This window comes from Mycteria americana, chromosome 4 (assembly GCF_035582795.1).
Source record: "Mycteria americana isolate JAX WOST 10 ecotype Jacksonville Zoo and Gardens chromosome 4, USCA_MyAme_1.0, whole genome shotgun sequence".
Classification (NCBI taxonomy): Eukaryota; Metazoa; Chordata; class Aves; order Ciconiiformes; family Ciconiidae; genus Mycteria; species Mycteria americana.
Genome location: NC_134368.1, coordinates 63,783,282 through 63,807,209, shown reverse-complemented (window position 1 = coordinate 63,807,209; position 23,928 = coordinate 63,783,282). Strand labels below are relative to the sequence as shown.

General features: G+C 44.1%; 1 protein-coding gene across 1 annotated transcript in view; it reads left to right on the top strand.

The window, feature by feature from the left end:
- The first annotated feature begins 1,961 nt into the window (after positions 1 to 1,961).
- Positions 1,962 to 23,928, top strand: part of ADGRL3 (adhesion G protein-coupled receptor L3) — a 516,043-nt gene continuing 494,076 nt past the window's right edge. The window contains exon 1 of the mRNA XM_075500809.1: positions 1,962 to 2,781. The gene's annotated coding sequence lies outside the window, so the exon portion shown is untranslated. The remainder of the gene's footprint in view (positions 2,782 to 23,928) is intronic.

The following is a 23,928-nucleotide window of genomic DNA, read 5'->3' as shown; positions in this document are numbered from 1 at the left end:
TTTCTTAAAGTAAACATTTGTAGAAGGCTGTGCATCATTCACTTGGACTTCTGGGTGTGTTTTGCAGCCTTGTGGGAAAGGCCAGGTGTTCTCTTAACATGACTTTGCAGAGGTCTACTGGAAATGGAAACAGTTGAGACAGATCTGTTATAACTTTTAGAGTTTTTTCCCACCTGAATTTCACCACAGTCGACATTCTTCCTTTATTTTTGTAGTGTCAGTGAGACGGGCCCTTATTTTATTATTGGGAAAACAGCGCTTATGTTTATCGGTCTTAATTTTCCACAGCACACCAAGGCATCTAGAATAGCAATTCTTAACCTAAAATACACATTTCTGTGCCTGTCTAACTAGCAATGCAGCTAGGAACATGTGTGAGCATCTTCCTGACTCACAGTCCAAGTTAACAAACAAGATTAATTAATTCCTTTATCCCACTGAAAAGGATGGTCTTGCAAGGTCTCTGTCATTGGAGATCCTTAAGAGCTTGTTAAAGAAACAGCTGGGCAGGATAATAAATGGAGTGGGTCTTCCATTAGGGTGGACCAGGTGGCCTCACTGGGGCCCTCCCAGCTCTCTTGGCTACAGGTTTTTTACGTTCAAAGCCAGGAGTGCAGCAGCGTCTCCCCACATAGGTCTGGTCACTGGGATAAAGTGTGGCATGTTGCATATGTCAGCACTCAGGCAACTGGAAAACTGTTTGCATTTTTTTTCTTCCCTTTTTTTTTTGTTAAAAGAGTTTGATTTGTTTGGGTCCTTCTCTCTAAAACTAAAAGCAAACGGACAATACAGTCTAGGAGAAAAGTATTTATCATGTTCCAGCCTAGCACCATTATTTTCAGAGGTCCCTTGTAAGCATTTAAGATAACAAATGTTAAAACAAAGGTAGACTTCTTGTCCCACGTCCCGGATGTCCGTGGCTTTCCGGAGATCAGGGGATTCACATTTCCCACCTCTTGGAGGCCCCAGGGCAGAGACGGAGCGTGTCCCCCTGGCCCCAGGCTGCTGCGGGGCTGCCCTGAGCCCTATCCCTGGGCTGCGCAGCAGGGAGAGGGTCTGTGACCAGCAGGCTGGCTGTGATTGGCTGTTTGGCTGGGGACAACAGGCCAAGCAGCAAATTGGGAGGTGGGGAATCCAGTGGGGAATGGGGGCTGTGCCAGAAAGACAGGCTGCGATTGGCTTCCTGGGAGGGGAGCAACAGGCAGAGCAGCCAATTGGGGGAGGTGGGGAAACCCCGCAAGTGATGGTTCTGTGCTGGAAAGGCAGGCTGCGATTGGCTGCTTGGCTGGGGACAACAGGCTGAGCAGCCAATCGGGAGGTAGGGAATCCAGTGTGGAATGGGTCTGTGCCTGGTAGGCAGGCTGCGATTGGCTGCCTGGGAGGGGAGCAACGGGCAGAGCGGCCAATCGGGCCGTGGGGGATCGTTTCGGGAGGGGGCTGCGGGGCAGGTCGTGGCGGGCGTGGGCGCCAGGGCTGCAGAGGGCCCGAAGGAAGGGGGCAGCTGCGGGGCAGTGCGGGCCCGGGGGGCAGCGCGGCAGGAGCCCCCGGCGGTGCGGTGCGGTGCGGTGCGGTGCGGTGCCGGCCGGCTGCTAGGTGGAGCCCGCGTCCGCGCAACCCAGATCCGGGCCCTCGCTGCTCCCCCGCCCCTCGGCTCGCCGCCCGCCCGGCTCCGTGCGGCCGCCGCCGGGCAGGGCAGCAGCGCCGCGCCACCCGCCGCCGCCTCCTCCTCCCCGGGCCCTGCTCCCTGCTCCCGGTCCGGCCCTGCTGGGGACGCGGGTGGTGCGGGTCCCGCCGCCCCGGAGCGCCTCCGCCCCCTCCCCGTGTGCGTGCGTGTGTGTGTGCGCTGTGCCGAGCCGAGCCGAGCCGTGCCGGCGGGGCCGCCCGCCCGCGGCCATGGGGCCCCCCCGCGCCCGTTAGGCACAGCGCGGGGCGCGGCCGCGGAGCCGCCCCCCCCTCCGCGCCCGCGGAGCCGCCCCCCCCGCCCGCCCGCGCCGAGCCGCGCCGCGCCAGGGCTGGCGGTCTCCGCAGCGGGAGGAGGAGGAGGAGGAGGAAGGATCCGGGGTGCCGGCGGAGCCTGGGGGGCTGAGGACCACCCGCCTCCCTCTGCGCGGGCGCCTTTGTGTTCCCTAGCCCCGGCGGAGCGAGGGGCCGCGGGCAGCGGAGCGGATGCGAAGAGCGGCTGGTGCTGGAGGGAGAAGAGAAAAGGGGGATGGTGGAAGATTCTCTCCCCCCCCCTCTTTTTTTGGTGGTCTCTTCGGCAGTGGCTGTTCTTCCCCAGCAGCAGCGGCAGCAGCAGCACAGGCAATGACTCTGCCGCATACGAATCGCCTGGCCGGTGGTGCCAGCTCCGGAGACATCACCTTGCTCTGAAGTTGCCCACCTGGAGGAGGTAAATCGGAGCGGGGCTTTGGTCCAGAGGGGTCGGCGACGACGGGGGAGAGGAGGGAGCGATCGCCTCCCCCATCCCCACACACCCTGCGTCCTCCGGGAGGGAGCCTGTGTAGCAGAAGAACACGGCAGAAAAGGAGAGACTTTTTCTTCTTCATATTTTTTTCCCTTTTTTATTTTTTAATTTTTTTCAAATTTTTCCTTGCTTGAGGGACGTTCCCTGCTTCTCATCCTCCCCCTTTTCCTCCTGGCTGGGGGCTTTGGTACTGTGGCCAGGTCTGCTTCCTACCCCCACCCCTGGTTTTAATGGCTGGATTGTGGCAGCAGCTCCCTGCTGCAGGTTGTTGAGGAACTGATGGGGACTTGCATCTCAGGAGCTGGAGGTGACTAAAGGTAACTAACCACCCAACGGATGGATGCTCACCAGCCTTTGCCTGGCCGTCAGTTGCACCTTTGCCCCCACTTGTGTTGGGCTGAAGGGTGCTGGCTGCCCTGGGCACACGCTTGGATTGAATTATTTCATAATAAGAATAGTTTGCCTTCAGGGGGGCTGGATCCTCCAGGTAACTGGGGAGCGTCTCTCTGGGTCTGCATGGGTCTGCATGGGAGGGGGGGGGGACGGGGACGGGGGACACAGTGGGGACAAGGGGTGTGCTGCTAGTTGGGAAATGCCTTGTAGGCTCCAGCCGGGTTTGGCCGTGGACAAGTAGGGTGGTGAAGGCAGTGGGTAGATGGAGGAGACCTGGTAGGTTTTGTTCTTGCTCTCCCTTCTGTTTCTCTATGAAAGGCACCACGTTGGACTGGTGGGTTTGCTAGTGTTACACTGAGAAATTCCTGAGTTTCATGGGTGTCCCCCCTCGTCCTCATGCCCACCTCTTCGTGAATCTGTGTTTCTATTTAATTGCTGAAGGGTGCCTCGAGAAGCAATTGCTTTCCTGGATAGCAGGAGGCAGAGGGTGGGCACGGGGCACGGGTGGGGATGTTGCCGAACTGGGGGGGTGCATCAGTGGGTGCGTGTGCGTGGATATGGGGTGGTAGGGTAGAGGTCTGCATCCAGCCCAGCGGCCCCGGGTTACAGGTAGGCACGAGCTTCTCTTTCCCTTGCAGCTGGAGAGGGAAACGTACGGTCCAGGTAGATGCATTGCTAGAGATGTTCAGAGCTTCCTTCCCACCTCCTGCCTGTGAGATCGCGTTTGCCGGCTCTAGCAGTATAGGGCTGGTGTTTGCCAAAGAGATTTTTGAGCAAGAGGGGCCAGTATGTATGGCTGAAGGAAGAAAATCGTTGGGTTTTTTTTAAGCTTTTTTTTTTTTTTTAGCTCTTGGTTTATTTGCTTGCTTAATTATTTATTTGTGTTCCCCTTGCAATAATCTTTCGACTGTTTAACTTGGAAATAGGGTTGTAAAGCTGATGATCACTCCTTGCCATGAGCCAGAGAGCAGCCCTTTCCTGTTTCCCAGTCTACAGAGCCCACCTCGAGCTGGTGCCCTTTATTGCTAATGAAGATGTAGGTACAGTGCCCCAGAAATGTGCCCTGGGTACCTGGGGGGGATTGCCTTCAGGGGTTGAGTTTATCAGCAGCCTTGTGTCCAGAGTTGTCCATAGGAACAATGTAGCCCCCCCCCCCCCCCATGATGATCCCCCCTCCCCCCCCCCCCCCCCCTTTCCCCTATAGACAGGCAGATGTTTAGTTTTGCAGGAGGGATGATGAAGTACCCTCCCTCTCTTTCTCTCCCTTTCCTCATAGGCATGTGATTCTTCTCTGCGGTAGTTAAAACAACTTGTATATGGCCAAAAGCAAAAGCAATGGATTGTGGTGTGCTTGTCAATGTAGCATTCATCGCTTTAGCCAAAACAACCCATGTCTGTTGTATTTACTTTCCTGTTTAGATCCCTCATTAGGAGGTATTAGCATTTCCACTGTCCCAGTCCTGGTTCCAGGCAGCTAGCTGTTTAGGAGGAGGATGAGATGCAAAAAACCCAAAAGAGGTGAAAATGCCATCTGTGTCTTGATAAAAAGCAGATAGGTAGGTAGTCCGCTAGTTGCAGTTTCTTTCTGTATTACAGCACTGATTATTCCAGAGTGTTGGATCAAGATTTTGACAAAGCTGACAAAAAAAAAAAATCTTCCCTGGAGTTAAAAATAAATAAATTCCATTTTTGCTGTGGAATGCCATCTCTTAAAGAGCACAGCCAATGCTGCCTGCTCAGTATTGAGTAGTAGCGTGTGCTTTGTAGAGCTCGTTTATCATAATTTCCAGGGGTTCGTGATATGAACAGGCTTCTACTGTGTATTCATTAGGAAAAATCCTTCCATGGAGTTTTTTATGGGGGTAAACCAGGTGTTGAAGGTTAAAAGAGGCTGCTGTCAAAAAGTCTGCAGTTGTCACTTAAGAATACCAGACTGGGAAGGGAGAAAATCTGCGCACCCATGCTGATGTTCGGTCACAAAGTTCAGGTTAGGGCTCCGCCATAAAGCCCTATTTTTTTTCTAAAGGTAAAACAACTGGTCTCGGGTGGCAGGAGTCAGTCCCCCTTGTTGTGGTTGAGGCTGTTCCTGTTCCACCTCCTTACGAGCTTTTTCCTTATTTAGGCTTGGTTTACTACAAAGTGACTGTTGTCTTGTTACCTGCTAGCAATATATAAGGTGGATACCTGGTGTGTCTGTTTCCAAAAGGACTGAAGTTTTTATAAAGCTAGCGTTGGCCCATGAGTTTATATTATTTTTATTATTGAATAAAATATGAATTTTCCCTTTTCTTCTGGGGGCTGTTAGGAGACAATATGTTTAATTTCGCATTTAATTCTAGAGTAAGCTAAATGGTAGTGCAGATTGATGACAGTGAAAACACTGAGTCCTGCTTTGTGGGGCAATGAGATTTTAATGGTATTTATTAAGTTTAAGGCTAGCAAGTCCTCGCTCGGATGTTTTGTTTGAGAAAAGTAGGAGCTGAGCTTTTGGTTTCTTGGTGCCCTCTGGAGATGGTGGAGCAGCTTGTGTCTCAGCCTAGGAAATTTGTCCCCGAGCGCCTACTGGGTCGATCCCCCTCCTTTGTTTGCTGCAGCCGGTGTTTGGCCGCGCGTCCCACAGGTTGGGATGCCATAGGGACCATGTCCCTCCCTGCCGGGGTTGATGTGGCGGAGGTGCTTGGCTTACCTATCCTGGTGTTAATTGCAGAAGAGACTTTTTCCTCCCGCAGCAGAAACAAATTGCCCTGCCCGCTGGTGCGAAAACGAAGCTGGTGCCCTTTGCTGGCTGGGAGGGAAATGGAAGCAGGCTTGTAGGTGAAGACGCAGGCACGCGCATTGAGCTGGGTGTCTGCGTGCTGCCCAGCATTGCAGGGCTGTTATAAAAATAAATAAATATTTAGAGGCAGGTGGACTGAATTATTGGCCAGGACCGGAGAGGAATATGCATGACCTTTAGCCTTCTTCAGCATGTCAGTTGGAGGGCCTGATGCTGCCATCAGGGTTTTCTCATTCAGAGCATGAGCATATGCATCATCAACGCAAGTAAATGAGATGCACACAGGAGGGTGAAGTCTTTGTAAATGGAGTAGTCCTGGGAACGGGTGATTTATTATTACAGATTTTAATACTAATAGTGTTGGGACTGGTGTAGATTGACTAGGAAACTGTTTCATGCATGACACAGTATAAAGGATGGGCTGAAGATTGATGAAAGAGATGGAATTCAGGGAGCAAAAATGGATCAGGGAAAAGCTAAAACATTGAAGATGGGCATGAGGCTTTTTATGCTTTTAATAAGTTTTCTTTCTTTTTTTAATTTTTTTAAATTATGTTACTTGGTGGTTGTGGAAACACCCCAGCGCTGTGATTGGAGTAATTCTGACAAAACTTCTTACTCCTTAGAGCATTCTTGCACATCACAAGAGAGGTTTGGAAGAACAACTTAAGAATTACCATTTTGGAGCGGTGATGATCATACTGCTCTGAGATCTAGGCATCACAATATTGATGTATTGCTTGGGACAACACTGAGACACCAGGACAGCCCTGCAAAATAAAGAAGCATTTTCCTGCCACTTTTGATGATGGGCTTCTTATTGGGGTAGGATGCACTTGGTGAGCGTTGAAGTTTCGAAGAGGTGTTTGTTGTAGTTCGTGTGGACTCCCAGTTCTTCCCTGCTGGTCCCTTTCTCATTCAATAGATGCCCTCCTGCTGGGATATGAATACTAGAAATGCACCATCATGCCAAATTTTGAGTGTACATACACGCTTCAGTCTCTGCTATGTCTATATGCAATGCTTTCAGGTGTCTATAGGATGGAGAGCTAGAAAATGTGTCATTTTTAACAGTTCACTCTGCCCCAGCGTATTTGTAGGAACGTAACTGTCCCAGGCAAGGCAGTCAGGCATGCTGGCCTCTGACTGTGTCATCTGCTGGGGTCATATCTGCCTTGGCAAATCTTTGTCATGATCCTCACCAGCACTTAATATCAGGCTCTTTAATCCCTGCTTGGGATGTGTGTGAATATGTCCTCGTTTTTGTAGGTGCTGAGATGCTCCAGCACTCCCTGATCTCATCTTGGTGCCTGCAGGCAGTGGAAGCTCCCAGAGCAGGCTGCTGAAGTAGAAGAAGGAGGAACTTGCTTTTAAGCATCTACTTTTAATTCTTGGTTACTTTAATGGCAAGAAAACCACCTCTTACGCAAATCTGTGACGTCATTCTGTCTAAGACGTTATCCCATTGCCTGTTTTTAGCCTCCGAGTTTGCGGTGTAATGCTTGCTTTACGTTCCTCACTAGATAGTCTCTACAGTGCACAGTTTGAAACGCATGTGCCTCCTGGGTGCAAGCTAAGTGTTCATTTTTAAGATGACTTCTCTAAGGACACCTTGACACTATAACTTTTACTTCAGCAGTCTTTTCAGAGAGGCTTCTGATTTTGTCTGTAAGGCAGATGCATTTATTAGTCATTGCACCAAGCATCTGTAGCTATAGCAAGGTAGCTAGTCTTTTCAGGCAATAAAAACTTCATTTTAATTGTGTTCTGGACCACTCTTTTGCTTACTAAGCAGTGCTCAACGTGGGATTTTTTTCCTAGCCTGTCTGAAACCTCTGTTTTCCTCTGGCAGAGAAATGACTAAACCATTTTTAAATGGCCTTTTTCTTTCTGTCTCTTTTTTTCCTTTTTTCCCCTCCCTTTTTAAACTTTTCATCTCTGCTTCTTCAGGCCCACTCCCGTCCAAGGGAGGTATCTCTGCATCTGTGATGGGGTTCCCGCTGTAGTCGATGGAGCGCTTCTGTTGGCTTCCCTGTGAGGGGAGGATGCTCAAGAATCTCAGATGTGGTATCTTCTCAAAAGATGCTCCAGAATCTCAGTTGTGGTATCTTTTCAAAAACATTCCCCCACTTCAGCATCATGTTTCTACTAATTGTGTTGTAATGTCTTTGCCAGAGGTGGCATTTCAGGCTGAACAAAGCTGTGTGTGCAGGTGAAAACTTGAAATCTGTGCACACTTCTGAAATCTGCTTATGAAAACAGTTGAAAATTAAAATCCAGACACTTCAATTTGAGACTTGACAGCTTTTGGTTTCAAGGGTCATGATATAGATACCATTCTGAAGGAAGAAAAGAAGTGTTTGGAAGCTGTCCTAATTAAGCAATATGAAGTTATCTATTTCATTTAAATGCCTAATAGTAATAAACTTTTACAGAGCATCCATTGATGTATGGCCTCACACTACCAGGATTTTTTTTTTTTTTTTTTTTTTTTAAAGTACCATAGTCAACATGTGAGTAATTACATAGGAATTATTTTGGTGGTTACAAACCTAATGCTTCAGCAGTCTAGTACAACTCCGATTCATTGCAGTGGATACCTGACAGAGGGAACAGCTTTGAAATATTTTGCACAATATTTTGAGTAGGTTGGATCATAGCTTTGCTACTATTAATTGTAATAGCTTTACCGACTTGATTGCAGTTGCATTGATTTATACCAGGTAAGGTCATTGATTTTGAACTTCACAACGGAGCTATGTGTTTCTAAAACTTACAGTGAAAAGTCATAAATACAAAGGATCAACATGAATGTTTTCTTACAGCAATGCAAAGTTAAAATGAAGTGAAATAGCACTCTCTGTGCTTTTGTAGCAGTGGTGCTACAAATGTAATCATGGATTGCCCTACTATAAAGTTCTGCACAAAGGTGCCAGTGCTGAACAACGCCATTCTGAAAAGAGGTCTGGTCTAAACCTGGCACCTTCGGATAAGGCTCTAAGTGGTTTTATACCAATGACAAGTAGTTCACTTGTAACAGTCATCGCATACAATGCATATGAGTTTTACACTAAGTCCTTTTCCCACTCCATGGGAACCAAGAATCTAGTTACAGAGGTGAAGATGCTGAATGAATGGACAGTGTTTAAAATTAGAGGGATAGAAACATTCCAACTAATCCAGTCTTAGCGCATCCATTTATTATATGCAGACACATATATAGACTTCTAAATATCACAATTTGGGGAACAGACACAGTTCTGATTTTTTTTTTTTTTTCTGTCAGACTTGGGGAAGTGAAAAAGAGGTATCTAAGAATTGCACCGATACCCAAAACATACGTATCTGCATCTGTATGTCTGTGTGTGCGCATACTTAGGTTTTGTTTGTGAAATGATGGTGCTCTTGCATAGAGTGTTTTTAATTCTGTTGCTGGAAAAACTTCTCTTTCTATTGATTTTCTGATTCTTTTTTGAGTTCATGAGATGTAGGTGCAGTGATGAACAATAACAACAAAATACTTGTGCACGGGCCTGCGGTTTTTAAGTTTTAACTGAGTTGCTCAGTTAGTAATCCGACACCAAAATAAAACAACCGTGTTTTCAGATATGCTGAGCAACCATACGTTTTATCAGATTTGGTGCTGGTCTTTGCTTATTTGTTGTGGCAGCCTGTTCCCATTCTGAAGTTGTTGATCCCAAGCCTGCCTTAATGGGAAGTTTTTTCACTGCCCTCAGAGTGCAGAAGAGAAGCGTCATTGTGTTGTAGAAGTGCTGTTTGCAGCTTTCTTGGGGATGTCAACATTTTCCTTCAAGCGAGGAGCAGGGGTATGTTAGAGATAAGTACGCTAGCTAACTTTGGGCTGATCTAGGTTAGATGGGGAATTTAATTCAAAAGAGCCCAGCTCTAGGAGCTGCTAAGCTGTTGACTGTTGTTTTTTTAACATACCCGGTGTGTTGTGTTGGAGGACACTGGGAGAAAAGGGAAGCGTTAAGCAGAAGCGACACCCCTGTTCTGGTTGATCGGCAGGTCTTGCTGTTTACAAGCCCTGCAGAGGCACTGCGCTGCCTTGCTATTCAGCACCGTGTCGCAAACCAAGCCTTGTCTTAAGCCCGGGAGAATAGGGGAGGGACCTGAGCCCAGTTTTTGATGTTCTGCATGGGTGGGTACCCTGAATACTCAAATGCATTCCAGTGACAGCTGACCCTATAAGGAGATTTTGAATAGCGCTCTGGTTGGGGTTTTTTTTTCTTTTTTTTCCCCCTTCTTTTTTCCTTTTCTTTCTTTTTTCTTTTTTTTTTCTTTCCTTTTTCTTTTTGCTGTTCCAAAGACTGCTGAGGGAAAGGGAAAATAAAAAAAGCACCCATCGTAGCCATCTCTTTGAATAGATTTCAGTGTTGGAGAGGGTTGAGGAGAATTTCAGGGATCATGTTAACTCCTTTCCTTTCACGCTGCCTTCGTGTGCACGCGCGCGTGTGTGTGTATTACTGACTAACACATCGTCATTCTGAAACGGTGCAAATTCCTGTCATTAACTTCAAAGGGGACAGGTTTTTGTGGGGTTTGTTTTTCTTTCAGCAAGATGTACGCTGCAGGTTTTGTATCCAGAAATATGCACCATGTAATGCGGATCTTTATTTGCCACTTTTGTCTGTGTGTTCTTTTGCATCTTTTGGCTTGGTTTCCCCCCCTCCCCCCCTCCTTTTTTTCTGCAGTAACAAAAGGCTTTTGGATTCCATCCTGAATGACTTTTTATGTTAAGGCTATCTGGAGGTACACAAAACTGGTCTATAATCCTGTAGTAGATGGCTTATCCAGAGAACAGCCATTCTTGTTTCCAGCACACCACAGATTGCTATATTGGACATTCTGCCGCAGCTCGAACTTGTTGGAACTGTGTGTGTGATCTAAAATGTTATTCCTTTGGATTTAGCATATTGTAATCAAGGCCTGTAATCATTTGGAAATGTGGTGTATATATCCCGCTTCCTTCCAAGTGAAATTATGATGTAACTACTGCACTTTCAACTCCCACAGCACAGACTTCCTCAGGAAAATGTCATTTTGGATTATCTTTAATGGATGCAGGTATGTGGAGTCTCTGTGTGTCTCTTTTTTCCCCTCTTTTTTTTTTTTTTTTTTAAAGAAGGAGGACAGTAATATTACAATTGCTGCTTTATTTGGTACGACTCCCAAAATGATGCATGTCTCCTTGTGTAAAATTCATCCTGATAGGTATTTGAAATATAGCGATTACGCTGCATAGAGTGATAACTTGTGACCTTTTGACAAGTGATCCGCAGTTACAATCATAATGCACTTTATAGATCTCCTTAAGTAGGTCACCAATTTGCAATGAGTCTTTCTAAAGCCTGTGTGATGCATTTCGATTGTAGGAGTGGGAAGCAATTCTCTGTATAACATTGCCAGTTTTCCAAAGGAAGGCTAAAATGTGACAAGGGAATTATACCTGTGCAAGTATCCTTGTTTTGATGAGAAATACAGGTGTGCATCACTGAGCGTGTGAGAGTATTCCCACGTGAGCAGCTCTGTGTTTGCAGTGGGGCTGAGATGCTGGGTGAAACTTGAGCACCTGTAGAAAGATACCGGCCAGTAGACTCAAGCAGTTGTTTATGCCAGCCTAAACTAAGAAGTTGTAATTTTCCCTTTCAAGGGGAGAATCTGGACATGCGCAGTGTCTGCAGGGATGTTTGTGGCAGGGAGAATGGGATATGGTGGGGAATATATCTAGGAGGTGCCTCACTGTTTGTCTCCTTCAGCTTTGGGAGCAGCAGATGGGAGGTGTCTTCTCCAATGCCTTTATGCTTGATTGCTCCCTCATCCCATGAGAGTGAAGGGCAGACCAGCATAACCTACGGGCCAGGCTGTAACGGTGAGGATGCCAGCTTTTGTTTGATCCTTTTCAAGCTGCGGGCTTGAGGACAGTGAGGGTCCAGGGTTCCTCCCAAGTTCATGTAATTTGGGGGCAAAGCCTATTCCAGCAGTAGTCATTGTGGTAAAGCTGGTGACTTAAATAAATAAAAATTAATAGCCAAAGTAATAGGCAAGTTAGTGAAGAAAGTCATGGAAGTCTTGTCTATAGTAATACAGATGTATTTTGCAGTAGTAGTAACGTAATGCTGTTTCTTTTGAGCTGGTTCCTCCTCTTGTTACTACAATAAAATAAATGGCAAAGCATATGTGGACCTAGGGGTGCCAAGTCCACTCCTAATTTCTAACTCAAATAGGTCTCTGCTGGGCTGCAGTAGGAGCTGTAGTCAAACACCAAGCAGTTTTGTATTTTTTTTTCCCCTGTGAATCACTTTTCCTTTTATACCGTAGACATTTGTGTGGGTGGTTCCTCATTGACCACAAAGATATGTTTTTTGTTGTCTTTCATTTACGTTCTCTATTGAATTAGCAGAGTTATGCAGTTTTGTCTGTCACACTTGGGTGGGATACTGCAATGATTTAATTTAAAATGGGAGAGAGATGTCTTCATTTTAGGGAAAACCATGGCTAAGTGGTGAGAGTAAGCAGGTCTAGTCTTTACCAGCAAACCTAATTAGAAGAAATCCCATGTACGGTTGACCTTGACTATTGAGACAACCCTCAAAGAAGAAAGAGCACTAAAAATTAGTATGCTGCTAGCGCTGCACTTTTATTATTTGACGTTATTAAGCAAACTCGGTGTGTATTTCTTTTTTGAAGCGTTTGATTAAATGTGTGATCTTATCTTGGTGAAATGGCCCGCTGGGCTGCAGACAGTGGTGTTCAGAAATGAAATTTGTTTAGAGCCTCTGAACAGACATTTATTCAACGAGACTTTTCTTGAATAATAGATGTGACAGTGAGATAGCTGTGCAATGTGTTTTGGGGCTTGGGCTTTTTTTTTTTTTGGTGTAGGGCATTGCAATGTGGTTGGGGGGAGAAGATAACACAAGTGCGCAGGAGTGAGAACAGGATGTATATGTAGGGAAATTATCATATGTTGCAGAATCAGGTCCCAATTCTGCCAAGAGTTATTTTTGGGCCAAGCTTTGCATGCTTTGGGACCTCCCTGTTGGCATATTGTTTGGTGTATCAAGTGATACACATACATACCTAGCTCTGTATCATTAATCTTATCCTTTAGCTAGAGCTTTTAAGATGCTTAAATTTTGTGGAAATAAACAAAACCCACAAACAAAAATCAGCAGACAACAAACCAGAGAAGCATGGTAGTTGACTCTTGGGGTCAGTGCTGATGTCCTTAAGTGGTTCTTCAGTTTATAATAGTCCCATCAAATCAGTAAGACTAAGGGAAGGAGGCTAGTCCATGCATAAGGAAGGCAGGCTTCACGAGCAGGTGTTCACCTCTTGTATGGTGTACAGCAATGAGAAAATGTGTTATGTAGGTAAATGTTCTCGTCTTCCTTGTTTTTTTCATCGGAAGCACAGTGCGTTCTTATTAGGCACAGCTACTGTGGGACCCTCCACCAGGGAAAAAATACTCTAAATGGGGCTTCCAGTTTTGAAGCATTATCAGAGATGCAATGGTATATATCTTTTTCCAGCAAAACAGTCAACTTCATTATAGTTTTCCATACAGCTCACAGGGATAAGATTTCATTGAATGTGTGGACTGCACAGGATTTTCAGCTGTTGATACACGATTACATGCCTTGCTTTTCCCAAGATGAAGCTGAGAAGCAACATGAATACCTGACAATGTTTTGGGTTTGTTTGGTGTTTTTTTTTTTTTTTTTCAGTAGTGGACTTACAAGAATATACTGTGGTGATCTCTGAGGGCGAGAGATGTGAATTTTCTCAGCGGCTTAGTCTTCCCCTGCAAAAGGGCCTTTTTTATATAGAAAGTTTGCTTTCGAATGAAAGGAGTCCCAGAATGCCTGTGCTGTAAAACTGCGTTTTGATCAATCCCCATCTGCCCCGCTGCTCCCTTGCATTGTACAGCAGCTGTCTTTACATCAGGTTAGATGGTGATTAAGTGATTTCTCCTTCTAGAGGTAAAACCAAAACCTTCCCTTGCAGGAGTCAGGAGATGTGAGCTCCATGCCTTAATGATATGTTGAGGTGCCAACTTAGGAGTCTTCCAGCATTTGATACTCCAGCTGCTCATCTTCCCCGCTCTTTGGTTAATGTGGTTGTTTTTCTTAAAAGCTGTATGGCTCTCAGGACTTTTTGATAACTTTTAATTATGGAGACATTTTTCTTTCGTGGTGCACAGCTAATCCCACCAGATGCCAAACGTAGACTCGCAAGGCTGGGTGTAAAGTACAGGAATTCATGTGTCTGGGAGCCCTGTGTATTTTGCCATGATGCTTGCCTGTGAGCAGAAATTATCCCTCAAGCTCAAGGTGATTTGCATATGTGATATACTGAGGAATACAGCCTGTAAACATGTAGCTTACAGGCATATTTTAAGGGGCTCTTCCGTAGATCTGCAGCTGGATATGAGTTGTCTTTGTAGCAGAGACAGCAAGCCCAGAGCCATGGGTCAAAGACCAGCAAACATGATCCTCTTGAGCATCCTGGATGGTGTCCCCAGGGCTGGCTTGGTGCTGAGGGTGCTGAAGCTGCCTGCCATGAAATCATCACTCTGGGATGGTGGTGGGCAGCAGGGAAGGGTAGGGGCAAGAAGAGCCACGTTTATAACCACTTTGTTTGTTGCACAAGGATGACAGGCATTCTTGGCTCTGGCATGAGCTCAGTGAGGTGCTCAGACAGGCCATGTCTCATCTGGGTACCTGCATGGAAGCTGGGTTATAATCCAGCCTTAAAAAAACCCCCAAACATTTAAAAATGGTCCTTTCTGCAGATGAAACTTGCACATGAATGCACAGCCTGCTGGTAAAAGTAATGGTCCCATTATGATCTGCTTAAACTAGAAGTTGGTCAGGAAAATGAAGATGGAAGATTCACTGGACAGAAGTCTACTTGACATCTACTCTTCTACAGAAGTAACTTGGTCTAAGTAACTCCATACATTGTGGTTTCTGAGCTGAGTCTGGTAATTTGTTTCTGGACTAGGAATGGTAACTTGGTAAAACTTGTTTTTCTTCTTTTTTTTTTATGTAAATGCTGCAGAGCTATAGCATTTCACTTAATTTTGAACTCTTAATGGGACTCTAAAATGAGAAGAAAAATCCATCCCAGATAAATTTATAGGGTGGCTACTTAAAAAGGAAGGTAGCATTTTTTACTGGCATTCTCTTGCTCCTAAAGCTAAGCCAATGTTTTTAATAAAAAAAATTACTTGCTGCACATGCTGGGTGTGTGGGTTGGGTTGGTGCACACTGTGAAGGCACCACTCATTCCCTTCCTGAGAGATGTGGCGGCCCTTGTCAAAGGTCCATGGGAGCAGTGCTGCTCCTGTACCAAGAGGTATTTATGGTCCCATTTCCCTGTCTGGAAGTCACCTGTGCAGAACTTGAAGAGTTTGTGCAGTTGTGTGGGCTTTGGGACTGCAGTTCCTGCTGAAGGTCCCACATGTACTAGCGCTCTTGGTGGCAAAAACTAATGCTACGCAAATGCCACAAGGAAGGGAAAGTTTCTCCTTACAACATCGCCCTAGGACTTGAAGGAACCCGCCTGGCCAGGCGTTACACAAAATGTATGAGAAGGGGATAGTGCCCACACTGGAGGCAGCACAAGGTGTCTTGCTCAGCGCATCCTAATTATTCCACTTGGCAATGTTGTTTACTTTCTACTCCTGTTGAGTTTTCACCTAATTTTGCCTAACATGCCTAATTTTTGGCATGTTAGGGAGTAAAGGACTAATCACAACCATGCAGTTAAACTTGTGTGTGTGCAGTAATAATGTTCAAAGGTGGCTGTGTAATTATGTTAAGTTTCCATCCTCCTTGCTAATTTTCTGCTGATTGAGTGGAGAAATGAGCATCCCTTTGTGCCCTGATGAGTGTCTTCCCTGCCCACAAAGCAGGGCTGACACCTGGCTACCCCAGCATTTTCCCAGCCAGATGCCTACTTTATTTTCTTACAGTTTCTCCAGTTCCATTGCCAGACTCATTACATCAGACATCCAGGGTATGTAAAGATGATCTATCTTTCAGTGATCTATCAGTGTATCTACTGATTCTGTTGTAATGTGGAGCAATTATTGAAATTAAGCAAGAGGACATCTTTCATCAAAAGGGTGAGATAAAATAATAGCAGGAGCACCACTTTGTTTTATGCAGGTCTGTGGTCTCGGTGCTGAGATTTAAGCAACTGGCAAGACACTTTATCATCTGGGAAGGCCTGCTGGGAGCCACAAATTAATCATGTCGCGATATCTTGACGTTGCCTTGCAATGTTTGCACTGCGGTGTTCAGCTCTAGGTGCTGATGTTACATCATGGCAAAAAAGATATTGGCATGTGCCGATGGAGGAGGATGAGCAGATAGCCTTGCGGTTGCCTCCATTTTCTGGCTGCAACGAGCTTATGGAGGGAGGGGACATTTTTTTTCTTCTTCCCCTTTTGCCTTTTCTCACTGCCTTGCATATGAGTTCTTATCTTATTTACATTTTAGGATATCAGGCCAATGAAAAATGTATTTCCTGGTTTTTCATATTGGTATGATTTTCTTGTCCTTGTCTCTATACTGCTCTTGTCAGATAAGCATATAGCGAAGAGTCGGTTTTCGCTTTTAAACTGAGAAGAAGCCGTCTTTCCCTTACTAATTTGTCTTTGGTCAGTGCTCTGAAATCTTCAAAGTGATATGGAAATCTCCCTCAGTTTGCGTGCTTGGACGAAGGCCAGCAGAGGTTTTCTTGTGTGGGCTCGCTTTGTTTGTTTTCCTCAAAAACTGTGTGTTGATTCAGGCCAGTTGCTGCTGATAAAGTCTTTGGATGTAGTGTTTGTAGCTAATTAAAAATAGCTGCTAATTGAGAGCTGAATGTTGTGGACTCGAATTTTCCTGCACGTTAGCTGGGGTAAGAGTTTTCCTGGAAAAGTAAAGGGTGAAGCTGCTTGAAGAGGCTTGCAAAGATCTGCTTTGTTCAGTTTGGAGACACATTTGAAAAGTAATTTAGTGGTGACTCATAATATTGCTAAAATATGTGGGAAATTGAAGATTCTTTAAAAAGTGCAACATCTTGTAACTTTATTTTACCTGTAAGTAATAAGTTACAGGTTATTACTTACATATGATTAACAGGGCCATTGCCTGCAGGTACCAGCAGCAGAAGTACTGAGTTCAGTTGTATGAGTGCGGCACGGTGTAATCCCCTCGTGGCACATGATCTGTCTGATGAACTTTCTTCAGTTCCCGTGCTGACCTTTATCATTTCATGTCTTTTCTCTTTAGACAGCTCTACGTATGCCACTGAGTGAAAACGATGTTTGAACACTCCAGTGGGAAGTTGCATGTGTACAGTGACTTCACCAAAATGATGATGTGCCAAAGCCTGTGAATTTTGGAGATACCTTAGAAGTTGTTGTTGTTCCAGAAATAACACCTGTTATACGTTGGCTATGAAAGGAACAAAGATGTAAACCTTTTTTTATTTATTACTGTATGCAGAAATAGTGGATGATGCTTGGATCCTACTTCTGTATATTTTTATACTGACAAATGCCTAGCTTTTCCTTACAACTAACAGCTCCAAATTGCTTGAGCTTCTGCTGGCTGCTTTTTGATGAGTATGGCATTGTTGTGAGTTTACCACCTTCTCTTCTTCCTGAAACTACTGAACAAAATTATTTGAGCTGGTCAGGTGTCTAGAAAAGCATCCCAGTGAGCAGCCTGCCAGCTCTCCTGGTACCTGCCCGGTCACTGAGTTGGGCTGAGCCTCACAGAGAGAGGTGCTGCTGCAGCTGGTGAGCATCCACCGGGGCACGTTTGGTGGTTGGCCGGCCGGTCGCTGCTGTAGGCTGCTAGCGGATAAGCCTGAGATGGTTAACAGGCTCATTAGCAAGCTTTTATTGCAGTACTGAAGTGTGGCGCACAGGAATCGGGCATTGTTCTGGCTTGTTTGTTTAGCTAATTGATATTTTTATAATTCTATTCTTTTATTCTGCACCCCGCTTTTGCTGTGGAATTAGTGTGTGTGGCTTTTGTGGTGTTTTGTTTTGATTTTGTGGGGGTTTTTGGGTGGGTTTTGGATGTTTTGGGTGGTTTTTTTGTGGGTTTTTTTGTTTCTTAAAAGGAGAAGGATGGGGTAGGTTTAGTTTATCTGGCTGAACAGAGATGTCTTTATGCAAGCTAATAATTTAAACTGGCCTTCTAGCTAATGGAAAGAGGCAGGCACTTCTGAGGCATGATTCCTTTCCTTCTCATATAGACATTTAAAATAGGTTGGATGAATTGCACCCTAAAAAGCTTATTTCTCTCCACTGACTGTAAAGGAAGCCTAAGGTGACAAACTCAGATAGAGACATTTACATTGCAGATACCTTAAGATGGAGGAGGTGAATCCCACCCCAGGAAAATACTCTCCTTGGCTTGTAGTGCTTTCCAATTTAAATGTGAATCTGCTTGATAAGCTGGTACCTGGCGCAGCAAAGCTGATCCAGTGGGAAGTGCATGGGGAGGAATTGAAATGGCCCCTGGTCTTCACAGAGCTTGTGCCCAGGAGGAGCTCTCACTTACTCAAAGGAGGACTGGCAAGAGTTGAATTGGCGTAAGGCATGTACATTAAATATCAAAAATAAATGCAAGCATGGTGAAACATGAGTGATCCCTCCTGTTAGTTTTTGTGCAGTCCACATTGAGAGTGGGACTCCGATTGTGTGCTTTTGTACCTCCATGGCTTTTTTCCCCAAGAACATGTAGTAGCCTGCAAACCTGAGGAATTACACCTCTACTCTCCCTTTTTCTTTCAAGGACTGGAACATAAAAGTCTGTGAAGATGCTGAAAAGGCAGATGCTGGGAGACATGTCTGCCTTGACTCCTGTGGGAAGGCATCCCTCGGGTAGGTGCCCCGGGATGCTGAGCCTGTTGGTGGGAGATTGCAGATTGCAGCCCTAAGCTTCTCGTCCCTGACAAATTAAGGGTTTATCTAATGAAGCTACATCCTATGAATATGGTGTGCGTACATCCTACTAGTCTCTTAAGACTCAAAAAAAAAAAAAATTTCTTTCTACCCTTCTTTCTTGAGTCCCCGAGACCTGCAGTTTGGACAGATGTTCAGTGCAAGTTTTGGCTGCTTCCCCTCCACCCCCAAATCAAACCCCTTCATTTTGCCATCTGTTTCTGTGGCTGTATGGGGAACCAGGCTGGGAAATGAAGCTATGATTTTAAAATCTACGTTGGGTTTGTAGCTCTTGATGGGCTGTTTTCACCTGGGATTGCTTTTCTGGCTGGCTTACAGCTGATTTTTGTGTAGCTGCGTGGTAGTAGCACAAGCTGGGAGACAGTGCGGGGAGCGCAGAGCTGCTCAAAATGTGTATGAGGTTTTCTCTGGGGTGTCGGTGGCTCTCCCAACCTTCCTGGTTCCAGCCGTAGGTGCTCTGAGGGTCAATCCCCAATGTGTTGGCTAAGTCTCTTGCTCTAGGGAACACTGACCGTTGTGTGTGTATATATATATTACACATGCATATGTGTGTGTAGGAATGTGTACATATATATACGTACATATATACATATAGATATATATATGTATATGTGTGTATATATGTGTATGGTAACTTGCTAAGCAAGGTGGGTTTTGTACTCTTTCTTCCCAGTTTCTAATACATTCCAATAAAACTGGACAGAATTGAACCTCAGCATTGTGCAAACTCATTTGACAACTTGCACAGAACTTCGGAGAAAGACACAAGAGCAAATTGCATCTTGCATCTTAAAAGCAGAGCGATATATGCATAACACATGCCCAAATCCATGAATATTGCAGATTTGTAGCACTAAATTCACTCACCCCGTTCCTAATTATTTGGTGCTGGTTTCTTCTCTGCACTGCTGGTTTGAATTTTTTTAAGCAGGTGACTGAATCCTTGAACAGCCCTTCATTTTGAATTGGATGGAGATGGGGATTTTTAGGACTGTACTATAGTAGTAACACACTGGTGGCTGGGTTGGTTGTTTATAACAGTTGGTATCACTTCTGTGATGCCATTGTTTGGATGATTTTGCCCTCATTAGAGGACTAAGGGAAGATTTCTTTGTTCTTTAGTCTTGATGTAAAATGGCGCATGTTACTTTCTCTAAATAAAAGGAGAGCTGATAGAAGTATTTAAATACAGAATGTCAGCTAATGATGAAGGAGCATTTAAAACTTCTGTTGTTCTGAATAAGTTTTAAATGAACGATGAAAACAAAGTAGATGTTGCTGAGTGTTTACTTCAGTGTGGCTTAAAAATTCAATTTGTGCTTTACAGTCATAACTGTCAGATCAAATTAAAAAATTGGAAGCCACGTGGGGTTAGATCCAACAAAGGACCTTGTATGACTCATTGCCTCAAAAAAAGAAAAAAAGGGATAATATTACTTGAAAATTTTAGCCGCCTTTGCTGGAGATGACCATTTCTGATTCAGGGGATTGAGAATGTTGTCTTCAGGGTTACTTGGTAGCCCTTGGACTTGGTAATTTTGCTTCAAGTCATCGATTAGGAAGCATATTCATGCCTTCCATAGTCTTATGAAACTATGCACGTGTTTCATTACGATGGTCTCTCTCAGATTTAGGGCATTTTTTACGATTTGTTTGTATGTGTTTACAGCATAGTCCTGTTGATTTGCTCCAATTGCTGGGGATTTATCAGTGCATCAAACATCTTTACTTAATTTCAGGACAGCATTATCCCCTAACTACAGTGGCCAAGCAAAGTGCTTTTGCACAGACCTGTTCCTGAAAATTTCTTGAGGTCACGAAGACAACATGCAATCATTTTCAATAAAATTAATTTGCATAAAAAAACCTTTGAACAGCGTGAAGGCTATAACTTTGTAAAGCTCCTAAGTGTGAGTTCAAAATCTGTCTCTCTTCCTCTCCAGGGCAGCACTTGCAGACAGAGCTAGGGTCCAAGGGATTTAAACATGATATTTTAATGATATCTTAGTTGAATCTTCAGTAATTTTCCTAATATTTGCAAATTTGAAATCCAAACTAATCCTTTATTGGAGAAAACTAGGTTTCTGGTTAGAGCTTGTGGTACACTAGGGGCTCTGGTCAATACAGCTTTAGCATCTGTCTCTGTAAGAAAGAGCTGATGAACCTGAATAGCATCGAGGTGCTGCATTAACACCAGCCTTTCCTACTGAAGGACACACTTGAATAGACAAGTCCAAGCATGGCTTCTGAGTATCGTTCTATATTTCTGCAAATCTGCTCGTCTCTTGTTCTGAGAATCTTAAATATTATTTCAGTGTAGGCTTGTGTTCCCTCTGGTTTTATAGCAGCTGTTAATACAAACTGTTCATGGAGCTGCTCTGGCTTCTGTACTGTTGATTTTTGTTATTATTTCTTTAAAGGTTTTTTTTTTTTTTAGAAAGTATGTAAATTTGAAGCGCCATTAGTAAAAATGGGGCATGGGAACTGGTTGGCATACAGATGGACAGTCTTAGCAAAGAACAAGCTTGTTTACAGAGCAATGCAAAGTTAGAGGATGCACTTCAATAATTCTAACTTAGCGAGACATCAGTCTGATTTCTATAGAGATTGGTAAGGTAGTATTTTGATCACTTTTTCTACAGCTGGTGCTTTTTTTGAAGCTGACATTCTAAGTATGTGCAGTCTCTAAGATTCATACTGCTAGAATACCTTGAATGTTTTTAGTATTTGGCCTTTATAGCTTATATATTCTTGTGAATAGTGTTTAATGCTGTTCAGGAGTGGCATACATGCTTGCTCTTTTCTTGCAGTGATTTATTTTTCATATTTTCACTCTTCTGTTTAAAACCAAAATCTGAAAAGGAGTATGATAATTACCAGTTATTAACCTTCATTTGCCATTAGTTGTGTTGAAAGCTGGCATCACAAATGCTGTGAACATTAAGAAATGTTTTAATTAGGTCATTAAATCCTGTGTGATTTAGTGATTGCCCAGAGAAAAATGATAACAGGAAGAGGTGTAAACAGGCAGAGTCCTAATTCAACAAAGCATTTATGCAGATGCACTAACGGGGCTTAAATCCTCCCTTGCAGTTGAGCATAGGCTTTACTGGGTTTGAGCCTTAAACAGATTTCTGCCTCAGATGGGGAGGGCTGAGCATCTTGGCAGAAGTCGCTGGTGCAGCGCAGCTGGTGAAGTTGGTGAGTTTTGGCTCCGAGGGCACCATTTCTCCATTAGCTGGAAGTGGTGATGCACGCTGGGAACGTCTGCCTTGGTACTTCTCCTTTGCTGTGATTTCTTCACTGGGAGTGTTGTTAATCTGTTGAGGGGAAAAAAAAAAAAGAGGGAAAAAAAGAAAGGGGGGGGAAGTAAAAAGAAAAAAAAAAAGGAGTAGATAGTAAATTAGTAAATTCTGCCTCAGACTGGAAAATGGCATCTTTTTTCTCATTTACTGCCCTGAATTTCAATGAATGCTTTCACTGTGGCAATGTAACTGTATATTTTTATCAATATTATAGAACAATTCTCTGTGCTGGGGGGGGGGGGGGGGGGGAATTAGGGCCCATTGACTGCCTGGATCTTCATGTCTTCCCAGTGAATGGCTTATAGCAGGAAATACTGGGTTAGATTTCAAAAGTCAAAAAAACCTTGACATTTGGTTGGGGGGATGTTTCTTTGGCCTGCTTTACTAAAAAGGGGAAAAGCTTCAACATACTAATTTTTGAGATGTTTAGTAGCCACAAAATGTCATAACCTCTGCAATCAGATTGTAATTTTTTTTTTTTTTAGAGCACAATCAATAAGATTAATATTTTACCACATATTCCCTTCCCACCTTTAAAAAGTGTTTTGCCAGGAAAGAAAGGTGAATTAATGGTTGTACAGGTTGGTGTGCCCTGTGTCATGCCCTGGTAACTTTTGAACCTGTTGCCAAATTTGATTACCAGAGGAGGAGAGGTCTCAAATTATTTTCTTCAAATTCTGTGAAAGCTGGTGGCCAGGTTTTCATAACCTCTTTTTTTTTTTTTTTTTTTTTAACATGCGGAAACTAGTGAGACCTGATCCTCGACTGTATTGAGATGGTGCTTATAGCACCCTCAACGGGGCTGCCATCTATTTATACCAGCCGAAGTCTGGCTTTAATTGATGATTTTTTGCACCTTTTAAGTGAACATAAATTATATGAATGCTTTACAGTCCAAAGTAATAAAAAATCTGAATTGTCACCATTTATTTCTAATCGTATCACAAGACAGATTCCCGAGTAAAGTATGCACATAAACTTTTAGCCCATTGAAATATGCATATATAATTTAATTTGCATACATTAAATTCTTAGTTTCATTAATGATTTAAGTTTCTTTTGCAGTTGGAAGGCTCTGTCACATTTTTTGCTTGATTGAATTGCCTATTGTATTTAAATCAGACTTGGTAATATTGCTTGTGCGTTACAGAACGATACTGGTAACTTTGTTAGACCTTTTATCAACATGACTGATTTATAACTGGCCGCAGTGTATTATTAGCCAGAGATATATTACAGTGTAAGGCTTCCCCAGAGTGGAAATTTTGAAGTGCAAGTAAGATGGCAGTTGCAGGGGATGTAGCTGAGAAGGTGAAGGAAAGTAAACCTTGGCACCTTACATCAAAAGAGCATTTTCATATTAGCATTGTTAAAAAGGCAGTAAACTCGATTTGTGGTTTCCTTATGAATAAAAATATTAACTGGTATAACAAATTCAATGAGCTCTTTTTTTTTTCTATTATGCTACAGCAAAACAATAAATGCAGACTATTTTAAACAAATTTTAGATGGTAGCATGCTAAATGAGTGAAGAGCTTTATTTTGCTGCTGGCCCAATGCTGGCTCGGAAGCTGCTATTGCTCATGGGCTTTTTCTTTTTGCTGGGATTGTTTCTTTCTTTTGGAAGGTTGTAGGAATATTGCCCCACTAAGACAAGCTTTTTTTTTTTTTTTTTGTGTGTGTGTGACTTCCTGTGCCTCATGTTTACCAATAGACATCCTTCTGGCACATAGTAAACATGCTTTGGAAAAGGTGGCTCCGTAGGAGGCTGTTGCTGTGGGATGCCATTGGGTTGCATCTTCTCTGCATCTTCTCAAAATCTCCAGTTACTACCAGTTTCTTCTAATTTCCTTGGAGACTGGAGTAGTCTGTCTGATTCTCTGATAACCCAATAATCCTATCTCTAGTAAAGACCAGGAAGAGTCAAAAAACTGCATGGGGCACACGCTGACTCTCTGGATGTGTTGTGGTGGGACTTGGCCCTGTTCAGAGT